Source organism: Felis catus, chromosome C1 (assembly GCF_018350175.1).
Source record: "Felis catus isolate Fca126 chromosome C1, F.catus_Fca126_mat1.0, whole genome shotgun sequence".
NCBI lineage: Eukaryota > Metazoa > Chordata > Mammalia > Carnivora > Felidae > Felis > Felis catus.
The window spans coordinates 116,275,582-116,297,395 of NC_058375.1; positions in this window are offsets into that span (position 1 = coordinate 116,275,582).

Sequence of the window (21,814 nt, forward strand, 5' to 3'; positions counted from 1 at the left end):
TGAAGGATGACAGGAACTTGCTGGGTGGACAGAGGTGAAAAGATCCAGAGACAGAGAGAGAGGTCAGCATGAGGAATCGTGCGGAAGTAGGTTGCCAATGGCTCTGGAGAAGAAAGGTTGCCAATGGCTCTGGAAGGCGGGGGCACAGGTACTTGGGGCAGGAGGCAGAAGAGGCTGGAAAGGTCACCCAGGGCCGTATCATGAAGAGCCTTCCGCGGAAAGCTAGAGAGAACGTTATCAGAGTTCAACGAGATAGACAACGTGGAAAAGATTTGAAAAGTTTCAAACACCTGGCAAATGCAGTGAATTCATGGGTCACTAGTTTTTGTTCCTCTATTGTTGTTGGTCATCGCTCTTCTCTGAAGATGCTGTTCTAACCGTGGCCTCCACTTGTGTGTGCAGCTATTGAGGGCAAAGATCACAGAGGTCACTGAAAAGAAAGATGTGCACACTTGACCCTTAATCAGACACTTAGGGCACCCACACCCGAGACTCCAGTATCAAGCGCCACTTGGCATTCTCTCCAGTCCAGGTTCTATCAAAAGCGCTTCTAGGATAAATCATGTTTGAGGAAGAAGGCCTAAGGATCATGTCCTCCTCTCCCACTTCAAAGCATCTGGAGTGTGACCTTTAGAACAAGTCAGACTGCCTGAAATTATATTCCTGAACGGTGTGCTTGAAGGTGCATGTGAATACTCCCCACCCAGCTACGCTTGCTGTCGGCGTTCTTAACTGCCTTTTAACAAGATATCAATGCTCGGACCCCAGAGATCTCATTTACTTGGCCTAGGATCTGCCCAGGCATTATTATCTTTTTTTTTTTTTTAAATAAAAGGTGGTTCTAAATGTGCAACCAGAGTTGTGTATCACTCCTTTAAAAATGAAATTTGGGGACATTAATCAAGGGTCTTTATAGAAATGCCATATCCAAATCAATTCCTCTCTAGATTGTCAAAGTGGGTTGAGGATATTGTCTGTTATCCATATAGCTGTTCATCCTAAAGACGGATCCATCTAGGGCAGAGTCTCATGATGACAAAATCTCTGAAACCCATCAAGTTTTTCACCCTGATTTCTAGAAAGCTCCAGGCCAAATTTGACACATCCAAAGTACAGCCGTTGGCATCAGGCAGCTCCACCTACTACCTAGGTAACCTTACGCAAGGACTCAATTTACTCATCTATGAAATGGAGGTCATAATATAGACTATCCAGAGTTACAGTTGGAATTAAATGGAAATGTGAATGTACAGAATCGTGTCATACCTGGCACGTACAATCAACGTTTTACCAACAGAAAGCGGTTGGCTTGGCATGTTGATTTGATACGGTTATTCATTTGTAAAATAGAAATTGTATGTGCCATTAAAAGGACTGAGTGCCAAGCCCCAGCACAGACAAAGTGCTCATAAATGTTTATATCCTCCCCAGTAAATAATTCCACTGTCAAAAGCAGCCTTGTTTTCTTTGGGGTGTCTTCCAAGTCTTCCAAAAGAATATCAAAAGTCGCCATGATACTTTCAACAAGCCTTCACTGAACACGTACTATGTGCTGGATACTGTGTGAAATGATGGAGACAACATGGATAAACCAGATCTCATCACTGCCCAAGGAGCTCAGATCCAGGGGAAAGACAGATGCACAGACACACCACTGCAGGTCAACAGGGCAGCGTCCTACAAGCTCCTCTCTGAGCCACCATCCAAAACAGAATCGTGAACCCGATGAGCGGAGGGCCCAATGACAAAGGTTCTCCCTCTCAGTGCATAGATTGGACAGCCGGCCATAAACTGGGGTCTGAGGTCCCACAAGACCCACTTACACAAATGCATCTGTGGTTGAAGTTCAGACTCTTCAATAACCTTTTCCTACTAGTATAAATGGGAACAATACATCAAGATCTTATGTCCATAATTAGCCGTAGTACGCAAAAGCTGATGTGAGCCCGGATATTTCTAAGGCCAGCTTCTTCAGATGAGAGACCCAGAAAGGAAAAGTTATTTACTGACAACCAATTAGTGCCCAAGTTGGCATTTGGATTTGGGTCTCCCGAATCCTACAGCTTTTCTACCCCACCATAGAAAGAAGACAACAAACCTGAGAATGTGGGCATGGAACGGCCAAGTCCAAGCCTTATTTATCATGGAATCCCCATTGCAGTGTTTGATATGAAGTAGAGACTCAGACAAAGTGGGTATTTGGGGACATGGGAGAGAGTGGTCTTCTGCAGGGAGATGCCAGAGAAGAGACATGTAGGTGTGGGCGTGGGGAAGGTAGAGGGGCTGCAGGAGGAAGAGGAACGAGGGAAGGGGCTCCAAGGAATGTCAGGGAGTCTAATTGCATAATCATACAGTGATCAGGGCCTGCTGGGACCAGGGTGCTCATTGCCCACAAGACAGCTTCCTTTTTATCAAAGTTGTATGTAGGGACCACCATTGTCAACTGAAAGCCCACCACACCATTTGAAGATCCATGCCATGTGCAGTTTTTCTTTAATATTTATTTGAGAGAGAGAGAGAGAGAGACAGAGCATGAGCAGGGGAGGGGCAGAGACAGAAGGAGACACAGAATCCAAAGCAGGCTCCAGGCTCTGAGCTCTCAGCACCGAGCCCAATCAGGACTCAAACCCCTGAGATCATGACCTGAGCCGAAGTCGGACATTTAACCAACTGAGCCACCCAGGTGCCCCACCATGTAAGTTTTAAGGAAAGGTGTCGTGAAAATGTTAAAAAAAAAAAAAAAAAAAAGTTTTTTAACAGCTCAGAGGCTGGAGCCTGCTTCAGATTCTGGGTCTCCCTCTCTCTCTGTCCCTCCCCTACTCGTGCTCTGGCTCTCTCTATCTCTCAAAAATAAATAAATGTTTAAAAAAATTTTTTAAAAAAAGAAAAGGTGTCATAAAATGGCACCAACCACAATAGAGCGATTGAATTTTAAAGATTATATCTCAGTTCTACCTATTGGTATACTACAGGAGTCAGCAAACTACAACCCACGGGCCAGATCCAGCCCACCATCTGTTTTTGTAAATAAAGTTTTATTGGAACACAACCATGTCTAATCATGTACATATTGTCCATGACTGCTTTAGCACTACAGCGGTAGAGATGAGTAGTTCCAACAGAGACCGTAAGGCCCATAAATCCTACAATTTGTACTACCCACCCTTTAACAAAACCCCTGGTATAGCCCCCCCGTGTGAGCCTAAGGTGGTACGTTTTCTAATAAGAAAAGGGCACTTGATATCGTCTAAAGCCTTTCTTTTTCTATGAATCCTGATCAGGTCTTCAACTTGTCCCAAATCACAAAGCTTCAACTTGATGGGATACTCAGATATTTGGCAGGAGGGACTTAGCTGCCTGCTACGGGCCCCCATCTTCCTCCTGGTACTTCTCACCTCCTTCCCCAGTGCCCCCCCCCCCACCAGAGAAATGCTCACCCACACATACAGGTCCAGCCCAATCATTCCTCACCTTCCTGTAGCCTTCCCCACATTCCCTCTTCTGACCTGCTTCATCCCACACACAGTCCTACTGGACAGACCTACCTAATCATTCCTTTAGATGAGTCCTCAAAGCACGCCTCATTCTGTGAGAGCGCCTATCTTTTTATATTGATTGCATAGTTACTTTTACGATATTTATGTGTGTCCTCAATCTATAACCTTTGGGAACAGAGCTGTGTTTTATTCGTCACTTGCGTGCCTTAACAGAGTCCCTGGCATGGGGAAAATGATGTGGAAGCCAGTTTGAAAGGGAAGAAATCGTCGATACCATCCTATCAAATTCTCTCACTTCACAAATGAGAAAATGAAGGCTCAATGTCAAAATGGCAGCCAGCAGAGTCACGGCTAAACCCTGCCTCTCTTGAGGGTCTCTCTTCAGAGAGTCCAACACTCCTCCTAGCAGACCACACAGGAATGAGCATGTGCATGTAAAACAGCTGTCATTTATGCATGGTGGTCATTATTTTCAAGGTGGCAGCAATGGGGATCTTCTCCATAAGTGACACCTTCATCCCCACTCCCAGATAACAAATGGCAGGCCTGGTCTCCTGACAGGGACAGCATTGACAAGAGACAGCATGATGCAGCCACCAGAGTGCCTGGTGCACATGATGGACCAGTGGGCTGCAAAATTAAACTCCTCTTTTTAGAAGCCATTTGTGTGTTAAGGAAGAGAATAAATAAGTTAACACCATGGCCAGTTAAAAAATGCACTCAGTCAGAGACTTTGACTCTTTCAAGCTGACAGTGAAAAAAATGAGCTTTGTAACTGAAATTGTAACAGAATGAGTTGGGCACCGGTGGGGGCTGGGGGGAGGGCAGGGTGTTCTCGAAGGTGGCATCACGACAGGCGACGCGTAGTCGCCATCGGCGCGTTGGCAACTTTGGCGTCCCTCTGGAAAAACAAGAGAGAGCATTCTGGATTCCGTCATGGGGTCCCAGGGGCACGGAAGTGGTTTGGACTCTGGAATGCAGTGTGGGGACTGGGCCACCATGGAATTATTTCACAATTAATTACCAGGCATAACACCTTCCTTTGCCACGTCACATCATCTTCCTGTGTTCCCTGCACCCTCTCACCTGTACCTTATAACCCACCCCCATGAAGGGGTGCCCATATCTTGCTTTCTCTCTTCCTGGGTAAAAGGATAGGAGATGAAGTGATATTTACTCTTCGGCTAAGCATTCCTGAGAGCTTTCTCTGTGCCCAGCACTGGGCCAGGAATTAAATGGTGAGTAAGAGAGACAGCTTCTGCCCTCAGGAGCATTCGCGTGCTACCCCACTATGCCCCTGTCCGTTCTAAGAGAAGAACTTCAGGACCAGCTGGAGACAGATGTATTTTGAAAGAGGCCCTCAAATTATTCCACACAGGGCCCAGCCCTGGAGAGTGGAAAAGGAATGTGTGTTAAAAGCCCAAAGGCCCAGAAGTAAGTGCCAGCCTACGAGCTGAGAGATCTCAGCCAATTCCCTTACGTTGCAGTATCTTCATTGATAATCACGGGATAATAACAGCAAGTTTGGGGGGGCGCCTGGCTGGCTCAGCCAGTTGAGCGTCCGACTGTTGATTTCGACTCAGGTCATGATCTCATGGTTCGGGCGACTGAGCCCCGCGTCAGGCTCCGAGCTGACCGCTCGGAGCCTGCTTGGGATTCTCTCTCTCTCGCTCTCTCTCTCTCTGTCCACTCCCCCTCAAAATAAACCAATAAATAATTTTCTAAATAGCAGGAACTTTGGAGTCGGTGCAGTGGATTAAAGAGGCCAGCACGCATTGGCGTTGGCATGGCACCTGGCACGTTCTAGCTGCCCAGCCAGCAGGAAACAGCGGCACCTTGTTCTGTGGTGCACAAAATGGTGGCAGGGAAGACCGAAAATACCAGATGCCCTTGAATGTCAGTCTGCGAAACTCAGAGGACCCGGACCGTGGCCACTAGCCCCTGGCAAGGGCCTGGCACACAACAGGTCTATACTCTTTTTGCTCGTTTGTCAGGATGGCACTGGCGTGGAGATGAGCCCGTCAGCCCAGTGGCATCTTGTGTGTCTAGGGAAGGACGCTGAGATGGTCATGAAATGTAATTTAATCCAACACAGACCCTGGAGCCACAGGATTTCCCTCCTGTCCCTGCCCTGTTTAGAGACCCATGGGACCTCCTCAGGACCCTCTGGGGATAAATCCCCCTCTCGCCATCCATCCTGTGTCCCCGGCCACCCCTAACTCCTGTGCCCACTCTCTGTGCACCATGCAAGTGGACGGGGTTGGGAATACCATCTTAATAAGCAGGATGGGCTCTTTTGCTGTTCATTTGTTTGGTTGGTGATTGGTTGGTTGGTTTAGGGAGTAAAGCATGATTGGCCAGGCCTCGTGTGCATTTGCACACTTCTTACCTCACTTCTTACCTCTGCTCATTCATATCTGCTTCATCTATCACTTGCCATAGTGCTTCTTCTCATAAATAACGGATAGAATGATAATATCACTTCATCCTGAGCGCTTGTTTTGCACCAAGCACTAGGTCGCTTAACTCTCACGAGAAGCCAGTAAGTAGCTACCGATAAGTAGCTAAGTGACTCTGGAGAGAGAGAGAAACTGAGGCTCAGAGAAGTTAAGTCACTTGCCCAAGTGCACACAGCTACCAAGGAATTAGAGGCATCCAGGCAGTCTGATTCCAGAAATCTCTTACCTCCCAGGCTCTCTGCGTTTCCAGGGAAGAAACTGAGGCTTTGTTGACCTGGAACTATATCCCAAGTCACAAGGTTATTGAGTAGTAGAGCTGGAATTCCAACACGGGGCTGCCCCATCCAACCCCACCCCCTTCACACTCCGCTCTTATCTTTCCTTGAGAATCTGGGCCTGATAGACCCAGCCCAGTCAAAAGGCATCCAAAGGACACCCTCCTGTGGACACATGGCCATGTCGCACTTCTACCCTTGGTACCTGGTCCTTGAGGCTGGCGGCTCCCCCTTGGGTAGAATATAGTTTTGGGTTTCTATCCAGGTAATGAGGGGGTGTTCCAGCAGGTTCCACTCAGTCTTCTTTGCCATAATAGTCTTCATTCCATGAGCCCGAGGCCAGCATGGAGTTCTGGTCACTACTGACAATGTCTACTCAGATCACACATTCAAGGAGTGGGGAAATAACCATAGAGTGGGTCCATGAGCCGACGGGTGGACCACCGTTCTTTGGGTTCCCCCAGAATTTGCATTCATGAGAGCCAGCACTGCGTAATCCCTGAGAGATCTGGGTATCTCCGTTTTCCACTTCTCTGAGCACAGTTACCCTAGTAAAGGGATCTAAGACCCTTTGGAGAATGGCTCAGAGGAAGATTTACCGAATGTATTTGTGGCAGTGCTGTGAGGTCCTTCCTCAAGAGCACCGGACTTCCCTTCAGTCAAGGGGCTCTAGATCTGTGAGTCAACTTGGGTCTGATAACTGGACAAAACTCTATGACTCTGTGTGAGGGTGACTCAGGTAAGACTTCTAACCAACAGACCTAGACTTTTCTCTATTACATAGATCAAGTGATACTTGAGTCAACTGCCCATCTACTGCTTTCCTAGGGACAACAGCACTGCAAAAGATAACTGCAGGTTGGAATATTCTGGTTAGCAGCTCATCCCTGCTGTTCATTGCAACAATTGCACTCAGCTGGCCTCAGGCAGGTGAGCCTGGCTACTTGTTCCCTGCCATTCCGGGATCCTATTGTCCCCCACTGAAATCAGGGTGCCTGTCCATTTTTTTTTAACGTTTATTTATTTTTGAGACAGAGAGAGACAGAGCATGAACAGGGGAGGGGCAGAGAGAGAGAGGGAGACACAGAATCTGAAACAGGCTCCAGGCTCTGAGCTGTCAGCACAGAGCCCGATGTGGGGCTCGGACTCACGGACCGTGAGATCATGACCTGAGCCGAAGTCGGACGCTTAACCGACCGAGCCACCCAGGCGCCCCAAGGGGACCTGTCCAAATGGCAGCCTTTCTCCCCATCATCCCAGGCCATCACCGAGATTTTCATGGCACCCTGGGCCCTTTCAGAGGACAGAGACGGGGAGGAGACTGGAGACAGCACGTGACAAAGCTGCTTCAACATCCCAACCTCCCTAAGTTTTGGATTCCTTCCCCACATCATACCAGGAAAGCTCTGGCTTCTCAACCTCATTTAAAGAGGTGACACTGTGTGTAATTTTATTCAACCAATCAAGCAAACCATTAGATCTACTTCTGCCTGCACAAGCTAATGCATTAAATCTAAAATCTCTAAAAGTGCACCCATATCAATACATTCCTCTCAAGGGGCACATGCACCCCCATGTTTATAGCAGGACTATCAACAGTAGCCAAAGTATGGAAAGAGCCCAAATGTCCATTGATGGATGAATGGATAAAGAAGATGTGGTGTATATATATAATGGAGTATTACTCGGCAATCAAAAGAATGAAATCTTGCCATTTGCAATGACGTGGGTGGAACTGGAGGGGATTATGCTAAATGAAATTAATCAGTCAGAGAAAGACAAATATCCTCTGACTTCACTCACATGAGGATTTTAAGAGACAAAACAGATGAACAAAAGGGAAGGGAAGCAAAAATAATATAAAAACAGGGAAGGGGACAAAACATAAGAGACTCTTAAATATAGAGAACAAACAGAGGGTTGTTGGAGGGGTTGTGGGAGGGGGGATGGGCTCAATGGGTAAAGGGCTTAAGGGATCTACCCCTGAAATCATCGTTGCACTATATGCTAACTAACTTGGATGGAAATTAAAAAATAAATAATTTAAAAAAATAAAATAAATTCCTCTCAATACGGCTAAATTCCATCCTTCTTCTCAAACCTTTAGAACCCACATATTCTCAACCTTCTGCCGATAAAATCAGCCAAACTGTGCACCGGCTTTGGGGTACCCTCCTTGCACAGATCTCTATGCCCGTCCCTGCAGCACGCTGACATCTGACCCTGGTTACAGGTGTACGTATTAGTTTTCTATAGCTGCCACCACAAATTGCCACTGACTCTGTGGCCTCACACAACACAGCTTTATTACCTTATGGTTCATTAGGTCAGGAACCTGACACGAGCCTCCCTGGACTAAAATCGAGTGTCAGCAGTATTGTACCCGTAGACTGGAGACCCTAGGGGACACCCATTTGCTTGATTGTTCCAGCTTCCAGAAATTTCCCGTGTTCCTCGGCTCACAACCCCTCCTTTCATCCTCAAGCTAGCAGCACTGTGTTTCTCTGACCATTTCTCTATAATCACATCTCCCTGATTCTCTTCTACTTGGCTTCTCATTCAGGGACCCTAATGATTACATCACGCCTACCCACATAATCCAGGAGAATCTCCCCATCACAAGGTCCTTAACTAATTACCTTTGCAAAGGCTTTCTTTTTTTTTCTTTTTTCTTTTTTTTTTGTGCCATGCAAATGAACATTACAGAGATTTGGATGTGGGTGTCTTTGGTGGCCATCGTCCTGCTTGCCACAGTTATAGGCCACCTCGGGGGCAATAAGTGGACATTGACGTGGGACTTGAGGGCAACGCAGCTTCCCCTTGGAGAGATTCTTCCAGGTCTTCATGCAAGGGGAAGCTAGCTTCCAGAGACCCACAAAGGGGGCTCAGGGCTTTGCAGGTTCAAGGTTCTCAGCTTTGTCTGAGTCCTCAAGCAAAACTGACTCTGCAAATACAAGACATAAGACATTCTTCTAAGGCTGCCATATTGCTCTCCAGTTTTCCAACTCCGACTTGAGCGAAGTTTAGAGTCCTCTGCCTGTCATTTTCTTGCTATAGGAGCATCGCCACCCTCGGAAGCAGCCACCTCACCCTCAGTCCTTCTTTGTGGTGATCGTTACCACCAAGGTGGTCACATGCAGCAGAGAGGGGACCCCAGGACACTTGCTTCCCAGGCACTTTATCAGGGTCAACACAGACGATCATTCAGGGAGTTTCCTTGAGCCCGCATACTGGGAATTCCTACCATCCCATTGTTGTTGGCTAGCTCAGCACCACATTTAAGGTAAAGGATACCACCACACTAATTCCAAGGTCTCCTATTTGAGGATTTGTTTCCTAGGATCAGAAGCTCCAGATGTCACACCCTATGTCATCCCGTATCAGTCAGGGTCCAGTCACCAAAACGGAAATCACAGGACTTCGACTCAGGTCATGATCTCACAGTTCATGGGTTCGAGCCCCATGTCGGGCTCTGTGCTGACAGCTCGGAGCCTGAAACCTGCTTCGGATTCTGTGTCTCCCTCGCTCTCTGCCCCTTCCCCGCTCATGCCCTGTCTCTGTCTCTCTCAAAAACGAAATAAGCATCAAAAAAATTTTTTTTAAAGAAAAGAAAAACAGAAATCACACTATGTATTTCAATAGTGGGATAATATAAGCAGTTGTTGAAAAGAATGTTGGAGAACTCAACGTGTAAAAAAGGACGCCAGGTTCTCCACACCACCCTGATTGTTGCTGAATCACTAAGAGGACACCCAAGCCTCAGCACACACTCCTACTTGACGGCTTGAAAAATTACAAAGAAGCACGATCAGCAAAAAGAAAAGGCGAGTGGCGTAAAGGCCAGAAGAGACCAGGTGCGAGCTTCCAGAATCCTCTCCCAGGGGAGTCACACAGGATACACGTAATTCCCCAGCAATGAGCTGTGACGAAAGGTATGACATGCCGTGTACCAGGGAGCTCATTAGGGACCCAGTGCCCAGGGTTTCTACTGAGAGCCATACACCCTCTGCCTAGCACGTGCCAAAATCCCAGCTTGCTAGAGGAAAGCAGGTGTTCAACATAAACCATATTGTTTGCACAAACAGATTAGGCTCAGTGAGCCTCTCTCACCATTTAGGAAATGGTGGGAGCCCTCCCAAAATTTGCGTTCCCAGACACCAGCCCCGGGCCAAGCCTGTAAGCGGGCCTTTCTAGGACAGCAGTTGGGTTGGCTGTTAACTCTCTTCTGCACATGGGGAATGTGAGGGGGCACATAACCAGGGCCTGCCTGAGGCAGCCATCACCTGTAGAACTGGAGGAACAAAAAAGAAAAGGTTGGAGCTGTCAGAATCCAGAAGAATCCTCACTGAATTCGATGGCCTGCTCTCCACCAAGAACCCCAGGTCCCTCCGGGAGACAGCAAGCCGCCCCCCAGGGCCGGGTTCATGGATGCGCTTCTTGACGGCAAGAGATGTCAACCCATCAGAAGGAAACCCCGACCACTGCGTCCTAGACAGAGCCCTCTGAGTCTTTGGAAAATATTAGGAAGGACTATCTGTGTTGCCCCGTCTCAGGGGATAGGCTGAATATTCCTACCAGAAAGATACGGTGAAGACACACGCCCTGCCTTGGGGGAAGATAAGCACCTGCAGGAAACTGTGACCACGAGGCACAGCGCACTAAGACCGGTGACCCCCGCGGAGGCAGCGATTCTGGAAAACAGCTGTCTGGGTAACAGACGCCTGAAGCCACAGCAATGATGTTATTCTTACAAGCAGCAATAGGGCTCCCAACAGGCCTCCAACAACAAAATTAATGGATTGGAAAGCAAGAATCTAATGTACAAGCTCTCAAAATTCCCCAGACTCGCTGACTCACTGTGCAATCACAGCTCTTGGGTCCGAGGTGGCCGGGACACCATCAGAGGAGGGAGGGGGACAGCAAAGCAGCAGGAAAAACAGACGGGAGGTCAGCCCGCACCAGCTCCTTCAGCGGAGCAAAATACCATTTTCACGCAAAGCTTCTCTGAACTTCAGCAAAACAAATAGTATTTACACAAACAGCCTCCAAAAAATAAACTCCGTAATGAGAGAGCCAGGAAGAAGAAGTCTACCCAGTTCACCCGCTTGACGGTTAAATCATTTTTTATTGAATTCAAGTTTCATGGCCCATTAAGAGGCCCGGAGGCAGAATTCTCAGGGACGCTTTTGGACTAATGAGTGTTTTGCAAATTGTTTTTCTAACAGATTCGTTGTTCTTTTTCTGAGAATCGGAAGAGCCTTTGGTTTATGTAATTTGGCCCTGTGCTTGCAAGCCAATGGCAAGTATTTTAATTGAACCCAATTTATTTCCATTATTAAGAGATGTTGGTGTTTTGTATCTTTTTACTACATTTCTGACACTGATATGAATATGCTGGCATCCATCAAGATACCATAGCCTCCTACACTTGTCTTTCCACATGAATCAAATACCCTCTGCCAAGTTTTCTCTCACCTTCTCCATAAAGAGGTGGGCCTCCCTTCAGGGACCCAGCAGATCACAAAACACAGAATTTCCAGAGAGTGCCTCTGCACCTATTAGCTCCTTTCGGGCTTTACAAGTGCCAAAACAGACGGGAGGGGAGGAATGAGCCAGAACCCTCCGCAATCCCTCTTCCCTGCCAGGTGGGACCAATGCCCCTACACTAGACCACCCCCACCCCCACCAGCGGGCAAGTCTGGCTAGCCAGGATCGTCCCTGGAACTTTCTCCCTAGAGCCCCCAGCAAAGGTTTTGCTTTTCTGTTGGAATCACTGAGGTCCCGAGATGTGGCTGGCCAGAGCCATCTTGCTTACTCAGGAAACGAACCCTCTGTAGCTATAGAAACACATTTAAATTTCACTTGTACATGGGGCGCCTGGGTGGCGCAGTCGGTTAAGCGTCGGACTTCAGCCAGGTCACGATCTCGCGGCCCGTGAGTTCGAGCCCCGCGTCGGGCTCTGGGCTGACGGCTCAGAGCCTGGAGCCTGTTTCCCATTCTGTGTCTCCCTCTCTCTCTGCCCCTCCCCTGTTCATGCTCTGTCTCTCTCTGTCCCAAAAATAAATAAACGTTGAAAAAAAAATTTTTTTTTTAAATAAATAAATAAATTTCACTTGTACACCTTTCAGTCATCAAAGCCAATAAATTATCCGATTTGCTCCTCAGCGTGAAGGGAGTTTGTCTCTTTCGATGCAGGAGCACATAGTGTCAGCAGCTGGAAATTGACCCCCGGCAACTATTAATCGAGTGCCTTCCATGGGCCAAGCGCAGTGCTAAACCCTGGGAATACAGCAAGGGTCAAAAGAGACACGCTGGGCTCGACTCCAGTGACGTTTTCACGCGCAGAAAGAGAAAATGAACAAATAAATATATACTGTGGCCAATGACAGCAAGTGCCCTGGCAGGAAGGAGAACAGCATAAGGGGGTGAAGAATGTAGGACAACATGGGGAATGAAGGGACCACGAGGCATCCCTGCTTTGGATCCCCTCAGAGATGTGGAAGGAGAGGCTTGTGGGTTTCTGAAAAAGTGTGGTGTGGGGTTACTTAGGAGTCGGAGAACGGTGATTAAAAAAGTTAAGTCCGCAAATAAGTCACATTCACTAATTTGGAGTTGGTCTTCGGGGCAGTGGACGGCCACTAGAGGCTTGAAGCTGAGGACAGGCTCAGTCACACGGGTGAGAAGGCCCTTGTGGCGGCCACCTGGAAGTGGCATTTGTAGTAGAGAGAGTGTGGAAGGGACAAAACCCCGGGGCAGCTGTCACAGTCATCCGGGTTGGAGTCAGGGCGGTCGGGACCACAGCAGTGTGGGAGCTGGGGCCACGAGTGGGGAGATTCAGATAACTCGGGCAGGTATCAGCAGAAGGGTGTGACGGGCAGTTTAGTGCGTCGTGGAGAGAGACAGCAGGCAAGGGGGGACGTGGGGTTTCCCGATGGGGACAGGTTGATGGTGGGTGATCTTCCCCAAAAACGCACCGCATGAAAAGACGGCACAGGGAGCGATACTAGATTTTGATTGGATAATATTGAATTTAAAATTAACGGAATGTCCTGAAGGGCATGCCCAGCGTGCAGCTAGACCCTCTCTGACTAACAGGTAGAGAAGGAGCCTCAGGACTCTGGGTTCCCAATCACTGTACCCCAGTTCCGAACCACCTACGAAAGGAGTGAAGAGAAGCCCACCCCACTCCCTTCTTTCCACCCAACGCTCAGCGCCGCCATCACCGTCTGACTTGACCCACCAGCACCCACCCCTGGATCTCCCCGCGATGCCAGACTCACCACCCAGACTTGCGTCCCACCCAGGCCCTGTGTCTTCTCGGCTGGGCTCACCTCCCACCCTCTACAATTCCCACCATACCCTTGAGTATCCAAGCAAAACCCTGTATGTTCCCAAGCTCTTGTCCGAATGCTTCCTTCTCTCTTTTGTTCCAACTCTTCAATGCCGGTAGGAGGTACAATTCAGGCATCGGACCCAGTTCCCTAACCGCTGTCCCTCGACCACCTCATGCCTTCTTATCATCACTCCTCTGCATATGTCCGCAAATTCCTCACCCGTGTGTCCCTTCATTGTTTTGCCCAGCAAAACCCGACCCTTATTAAGTCCCCTGTCTCCATGTCTGCACCCACATCCCGCTAGCCAGCGGCATATGCCTGGCCAAAAACACACCTACTGGTCTCCCTTTGCTGAGGATCACTACCGCCCTACAAGGCTGCTATCCTCCCTCATCCATTCACTCCCCCACGGGCTTAGAGAACTCTTGTACAACTTCTCCTTCCCCTCTGCACTTGCAACTCTTCCTCGAAGCCTCTTCTTCTCTGCTGCTTCCCATTTGGCTCGAAGATAGGAGCCAGCGCAAGCTCTCACCCATGATCTATCCCTACACCCGCGCCGTCTGCCATCCTCCTGTTCCAGGGAGTCTGGGCTCCCACTCAGGCCAGTCTTCTGCTGCTGCACGAGATCACAGCCCCTCTCGCCTACCCTCCTGTGGGATGTTGATCCCACCAGTCTCTCCTCTCTCTCCAACATCATCTCCTGGATCATTTCTATCAGTCTACACACATGATAGTCCCCCCATTTTGAAAAAAAACCACTTCTTTTGACCCCACATCTGCCTCTAGCTACCTTCAACTATTCCACTCCCCTTTATAGCAAAACGCTGAGTTTTTAAAACGTGTTGTCCTTTCCTCTCTTGCCACTGTCTCTGCAACACATCCCAGGTAGGCTTTTGCCCCAGCACGCCCTCAAAACTGCTCTTGTCAAGGGTGCAGTTACCCCCACATTGTTGAACCCAAGAACCGCTGCAAGGTTCCCATCTTTCTTGACCTTTCAGCAGTATGTGAAATAATTTCTGGGTGCTTCTAAACATATTTTCTTCCCCACTTCTGGGAAAGCGTTCTGTATTGGTTCTTCTCCCCCTCACCAGCTGCACTTCTTCTCTGCTCTAAGATCTCCCCTTTTCTATCTATCCACGCCTGTTTCCTGAGTGATCAGCCCCACTCTCATGTTTTAAATACCACTTATAATGCGATTATCTCCTGAATTTATATCACCAGCTTGATCTCCCCATTGAGCTCCGAATTTGTATATCAAAGTGGCCATGGGACTTCTCCATCTGGGGAGTGTAACAGGTGTCCAACCCAAAACTCGACGCTCACTCTCGCCAACCTGTCCTGCCTGCAGTCCCGCCCAGTAAATAGTATTTCTGTCATACCCGTTACTGCAGCCAAAAACATTGGAGGTATTCTATGAACACTTTCTTTTTTTTTTTTTTAATTTTTTTTAACGTTTATTTATTTTTGAGACAGAGAGAGCATGAATGGGGAAGGGGCCGAGAGAGAGGGAGATACAGAATCGGAAGCAGGCTCCAGGCTCTGAGCCATCAGCCCAGAGCCCGACGCGGGGCTCGAACTCAAGGACCGCGAGATCGTGACCTGAGCCGAAGTCAGACGCTCAACTGACTGAGCCACCCAGGCACCCCTATGAACACTTTCTTGAGCGTCCTGTAGGTAATCTGCCAGCAATTTCTGCTTGACCCACCTTTAAAATCATGTGGAATCCATTCACCATCTCCCTCACTGCTATCTTGGTCTAAGTGTATATTATCTCTAGCCTTGATTGATGAAAGAAGCTAATTCACCTTTCTTCTCCTTTGTCCCGTGGGGTCTATTCACCACAACCGCCAGAGTGAACACATCACTGCTATCTTTCCGTCCTTACTTTCTCCCATAACAGTAATAATATAAGCCAACTCTTTTATTTAAATCTAAGTTAGTCCACAGATAGTGTACTAATGATCTCAGGAGTAGGATTTAGTGATTCATCGCTCACGTGTAACACCCGGTGCTCATCCCAGTAAGTGCCCCTCTTAATGCCCATCATGCCCTTAACCCATCCCCCCACCCAACACCCCTCCAGCCACCCTCAGTTTGTGCTCTGTATTTAAGAGTCTCGTATGGTTTGCCTCCCTCTTCGTTTCTACCTCGTTTTTCCTACCCTTCCCCCACATTCCTCCATTTTGCTTCTTACGTTCCACACCTGAGTGAACTCATACGGTATTTCTCTTTCTCTGGCTGACTGATTTCACGTAGCATGACACCTGTGGCATTTATATGTAATGGAATATTGCCTGGCAATCAAAAAGAACGAAATCTTGCCGTCTGCAACGGCGCGGATGGAACTAGAGCGTATCGTGCTAAGCCAGCTCTTCATAGCAGCGCACAGGCCGGGACCCTCTCACCATCTCAGCCCCCCACATCCTCTGTTCCCGCAACGTTGGCCATCACATTATTTCCCAAACACGCCAAACATCTGCCTGCCTTTGGGCTATCTCATTGCTATGCCTCCTCCCTCGGATGCTCCTCCCTGAGACCCACGTAGCTCACTCTCTCCCTCCCTTCCAGTCCCTTCTCGAATGTCTCCTCTTCAACCCTCCCTGATCACACAGTACAGAGTGACACGTCACCGCCCTGCTCTCCCTGTCGGGTTCCTTGGCTTCATTTCTTCCTTGATATATTTACACATACTTATGTAACGGGTGTGTGCTATATACACCTCCTTGTCTATTCCTTTGTTTCCCCTGCCTTCTGAAGACTATCCTGGGTCCTGTTTTGTTTTATTTTAAACTTTATGTATTTAGAGAGAGAGAGAGAGAGAGCACAAGTGGGGGAGGTGCGTAGAGAGAGCAGAGAGAGCAGGCTCCGCACTGTCAGCACGGAGCCAGGCGCGGGATCAGTCTCACAAACCACGAGATCATGACCTGAGCCGAAATCGAGAGTCGGACACGTAGCCGATGGAGCCACCCAGGCGCTCCTCCTGAGTCCCAACCTACTAAGCCATGATCGCAGCTTGCTGTTTGTGCAGGAATCCTGGCTAAAGGTACCGGCCCCTCCCAGGAGTATTTGCATTTGCTTGGGACTCCAGATCGCGGAGGCACAGGGATCTGTATCCGTGACCTCTGGTGGGGAGAGATACCGGGCTCAAAAATCACCTCCTTCTGAGGTCACTGGTGATTTCAACCACAGTGGCTTAGAAGGAAGACAAAGACTTCTTTGCACCCAACTTCTTTCCTGGATCTGTGATCTCTTAGCTTGGTTTCCAGAAGGAAACAGAAGGGCATACCCCCATCCTCTGGTGCCGCTCAATGGACATCAGTACAACGCAAACTGGGGAGAAAGTCAGGGTATCTCACCTCTGCCCCTCTGTCGTCTGGTCTTCAGCAACCCCACCCCCAGTTGGTTGTGGGCCTCCAATCTCTGCCCTGGAGGCGTGCAGCCCTGAGAGGTTTCCCGCCCCCTGCCCCGCCAGTTTCCCCCTTAAAGAGGGTAGATCCGTAAGAGAGAGTCGGCCGGGTGATCCCTCAGGCCTCTTCTCTCCCGGCCTCTCTCACCAGAACAGCTGAGAAACCCCAAGTCCTTGCTCCTTCCGGCATCCCAGCACGAAGCTTGTTCTCTTTCAAGGTTAAGCTGCTCCCACTATAAAAATGATGAGTTAATTGTGTGTAGGCAGGGCAAAACGGAAGGGGCCGTGTGCACGGACAGCTGAAAGTGTTTTTCTCAAATGATCTCCATTAACGTGGAGAATAAATTGCCGGGACACCAGGCCTTCAGCGCCTCCGACCTGTCTTGGGAATTAGAAGCAGCGTGAACTGCTTCTAACGTGCTCCTGCACATTCTGAGGCTCCCTCATGGCTGCGCCACCCACGAGAGGTCCCTTCATCCTAAGGCTCAGCCCAGGAAGCTCAGGGCACAGGTGGCAGGAGCTTAACTAGGCGCCTTCAAAGCTTGGGCTGCCACACGTCTCAAGCCTCCATCAAAGCAGTGAAGACAGAGCCAGGGGGCACAGTGGGCTAATGAGGGACCTGTACCCGGTTCTCCGGAGCCCTCCCTAGGTGGGCATCGTGCCTCTCATGAAAAACCCAGACCTCTCGGATCAACTCCATTTCAACTCCCAGCCTCTCAGAAGGCATGTGACATTAGCAAAGGACGGTGATTGTCCATTAATTGGCCTTTGTGGTAAGTCAACGGTGAACTGCTGGAAGAAAATTATACTTCTTTTTACTTAAGGGCAAAATAAGCCCCTTTCAGCCTTTCGCAGGAGAAAAGGAAATGAGAAACATTTAAGTGAGTCAGAGGGAATGAAAGAAGGAAAGGGTGGAAATAGGGGATAAATGTTTTTGCTCCTGGTTTCCAGGCAATTCTTTATTAGACCTCTTCTAATTATGAATTATTATTTTGGTTATTATGGGAAAAATCGCTGCCGATTGCTAAATTACCATGCTTCAGTCACTCCACCGAGAAGAATATGTTGGTGCCAGCAATGCTCAAGCTAAGTTTGCCTTCGAATTTCCCTTCATGTTGCCGCTAAGCATGGCCGAAAGGCCCACCGCTAGACTAAAGTGCTTTTTGGGCAATGTATTCCTCCTGGCGCCCAGCCCCAGCGGGATCCTGGGGGGGTGGAGGGGTAGGGGGTGGGGGGGTCCATCTTGCTGAGCGCGAGCAGAAGTCTTCCTAACAAATATCACGCAGGGCCCTGATCCGCTTTGTTTTCAAGAGTAAATCATGCCTCTGCATTCTTCTTTAAATTTTTTTTAAATCTTTATTTATTTTTGAGAGAGAGACAGAGTGTGAGCAGGGAAGGAGCAGAGAGAGAAGGACACACGGAATCCAAAGCAGGCCCCAGGCCCTGAGCCGTCAGCACAGAGCCCGCCGCGGGGTTCGAACTCACAAACCGTGAGATCATGACCTGAGCCGAAGTCGGACGCTCAACCGACCGAGCCACCCAGGTGCCCCCAGGCCTCTGCATTCTAAGGCCGGGCCATTCAGAGGCTGCGCTGTTCTGTGTATTTTTAGACAAAAACAACGGGCGGCTGCTTTCCCGTCACACAGGCACCCTCTCCCCGGTCTCCACTGGTTTCTGCCCCTGGGGAGACTGGAAAGGAGAGGAGAATCTCGTGGCTCTTACCAGGCCCCAAGAGTTAGGAGGAAAGATGGTGTTTCCTTCCTGGGAGGTTTCTGGCCCAAAAAGGAGAGGGTCTGAAAGGGCGACGATGTGGAAAGAGCAGTGTACGAGGTCAGGCAAACCTGAGTTCCCTGTCGATGCCACCTTCACCAGCGACACAACCCGAGCAGGGTCCTCAGCCCTTTTCAGCCTCAGCAACTTCACAGGTGGACTGGTCTGGTAATACTCCAAATACTTACCTTAAAGCTTCAGGTTGCTCTATGCAGCGCGCCTTTTTATTAGATAAAGCAACAAAGGCCCAGAGAAGGAAACCAACTGCCAGTGCACACGCAGCAAGTTACTAGTCTCTCTCCTGGATCCGAGGCGGCTCTTAAGGTAAGGTTTCCCCATTGCGCCAGCCTCCCTGGCCAACTCAGATTTCGTGGTGCAGTCCCATCCACCCACGAAAAGGATGTAAATTACTTCATTAATAGTTTCTTACACTATTGAACACATTGGAATAGCACTTGTATATCTCTAAAAAACAAAATATTCAATTTAATTTCACCTGCTTCTTTTTTAAATGTGGCTACTGGCAAACTTAAAATTATTTACGTGATTTATGTTATATTTCTATTGGATGCTGCAGAGCTAACTCATAATCAAGCTTCCTTAGTTGTCTCAAAAATGTCTTTTTTGCAGTTAAACACTTCAAGAAGGCATATGGAATTTAAAAAAAAAAAACAACTCCCAAGTGATTTGCATATACACCTCCGGTTAAGAACCATTGTTCTGGGCCTTTGGTTCAAGAAAAATGACCCTGTAATGACACTGGGTGGTATTTGTAGATAATGTTGTTTTCCAATCAGCTGGCTCCAGACCCTGTGCCCGCACATCCTGGGTCTCTTACAGGGAAATTGTGGTTTTTGCAGGCGCTCCCAGAGGCATGCACCTGCTTCCTTATCGAACCGATTCCACCACTCTTGACTAATAATATCATGAGAACCACCTTGTTAAAGGTATTTCATTCAACAAATATTTATCCACATATGCCGGTCACTCTTCGAGGCCCAGGTATTCATGAATCAATAAGATGGTGGGATTCCTGCCTTCCTGGAGTTTACATTCTGATAGGTCGCGGAACCGGTTACCATGCGTCTGGATGCAGGAAACAGAAAACCCTGACTCCAAAGGGCTTAACTAGTCACAAATGTGTTTCTTCACAACCAAAGAGCCCGGAAGTATGGCGACTTCACCTGTGCGTTCAAGGGCTCCGGCTCCGCTTTTCTGAGACTCTCTTGGTCCTTGTCTGCTCCATGCAAACAGCTGATGCTCAAGCTGTGTGTCAAGAGGCCATTTTGCCACTTTTACCGCCTCTCCCCCCTCATCCCAAGCTCTCAACCCCATCCCCTGCCCTCTGTCTCAGAGCTCTTATCCTTGGCCACAGCTCCCCAAGTGCCAAAATGCTTTTGGCAACCTTGACTCCCACCTCCACAAAACCCTCTTTTCTCTGGTGCCATAGCAGTTCAATCAGGGTTGGGGTTGAGGTATGGGGTAGGGTTGGATCCTACCTTAACGGATCCTGCCCTTCTTGTACCCTCCCCTTCTTGACTTTGCTGCCTCCCCTTCCGCCTCTACCCTTAACGTGCTCCCCCAAGAGTTCCTTCTCTCCCCAGCTTCAGATAGAGTGACAACTCCCAGAGCCTGACCACCGCCGGCTGAGGCCTCGATCCCAGAGCCCGGCTCCGTGTTCTCAGCCGCCTGCTGGAGAGCTTCCCCACTACCTGAACCACTGCCTCTGTCAACTAAGGGGAGTGAGGGGACCAGCAGGCCAGCTCCCGGCTGAAACAGCTCGGAAAGACTGGCGGAGGTGGAGCTCACTACTCGTTCACAGTCTCAACACCTACGCCTCCCTCTTTCCATAGTCAAGCGGGGCCAGGACCCAGATCACAGGCAAGCCACGGCTCGCCGTGCAATGTGGCCATGCCCCCTCCCCGCGTGCCACAAAATCCATCCTGAGGGAGAACTCAGGCCACGAGGAGATTCTGCCTCCTGCCCAACAGGGGTGGTCAGGGCACTAAGCAATCCATGCCTTATCCCTCAGTAGGTTCTACATTTTAAGTTTCCGCTGCTAAGTACTCAATCTGATTGGGTGATGAGCTAGGAAGGATTGAAATAACCTGCCTCGCCACCCCCCTACCTTGTTGCCTCCAAAAAACTATGAGAATACTCTAGAACTCTTGGATAAAATTGCACTCCACTCCCTCCCCCCTAGCACCAGCTCCTCTCTCTCTTAGCTTCCCAACCACGGTAAAACTACCCTCCCAGGTTTAAACGCTCTCCCTCCCCTACTTCTAGATTATTCACTTCTATGTGACTCCATCTTTCCCCATCATGGGTCATGTGATTATTGCAACGGTACCTAAATGGAACCCTGGCTCCAATCACATCACCTCTCCCACTTTTCCCCACAGCCTTATTCTTCCCTGGGCGAATGAAGCCAGAGCTCTCCTCACTTGCCACAGAAGACCATTCGAGAATGCGTTCTCAGAGGGACAATGATGAGTTTAAGTGGTTCTGCTTCCAGGCCAACCTACAAGCCCCATGAAGAAGGATGTTCTGGGCAGAGAAGATGTCAGTAGCATTATACAGCTGGCACATGACTGGGTTTAGACTGTAACCCAGCTGTGGTCTTGCTGTCATATCGTACACAAGACAGAAAGGCACATTCGAAATTTTCGAAAGAAAGCTCTAATTCACGGCAGACAGGCAACCGACAGAGGACGGGGTGTGATTTTATTCCCCTGTGCCTAAAACAGGGCCTGGTGCATAGTGGGTACCCATTAACATTTGGGGAGTGAATAAGTGATGGGTGGGTACCTGGGTGGCTCAGTCAGTTGGGCATCCGACTCTGGATTTCAACTCAGGTCACAATCTCACAGTACGTGGTTTCGAGCCCCAAGTTGGGCCCTGTGCCAACAGTGGGGTGCCTGCTTGGGATTCTCTCTCTCCCTCACTCTCTGCCCCCCCCCCCACACGCACACTCTCTCTCTCTCTCAAAATAAATAAATAAAACTTAAAAAGGAAACCAGTGGTGGAGAGGCCAGCAACGAGGGCCAGTAGTGTCCAAAGGGCGATGGATTTT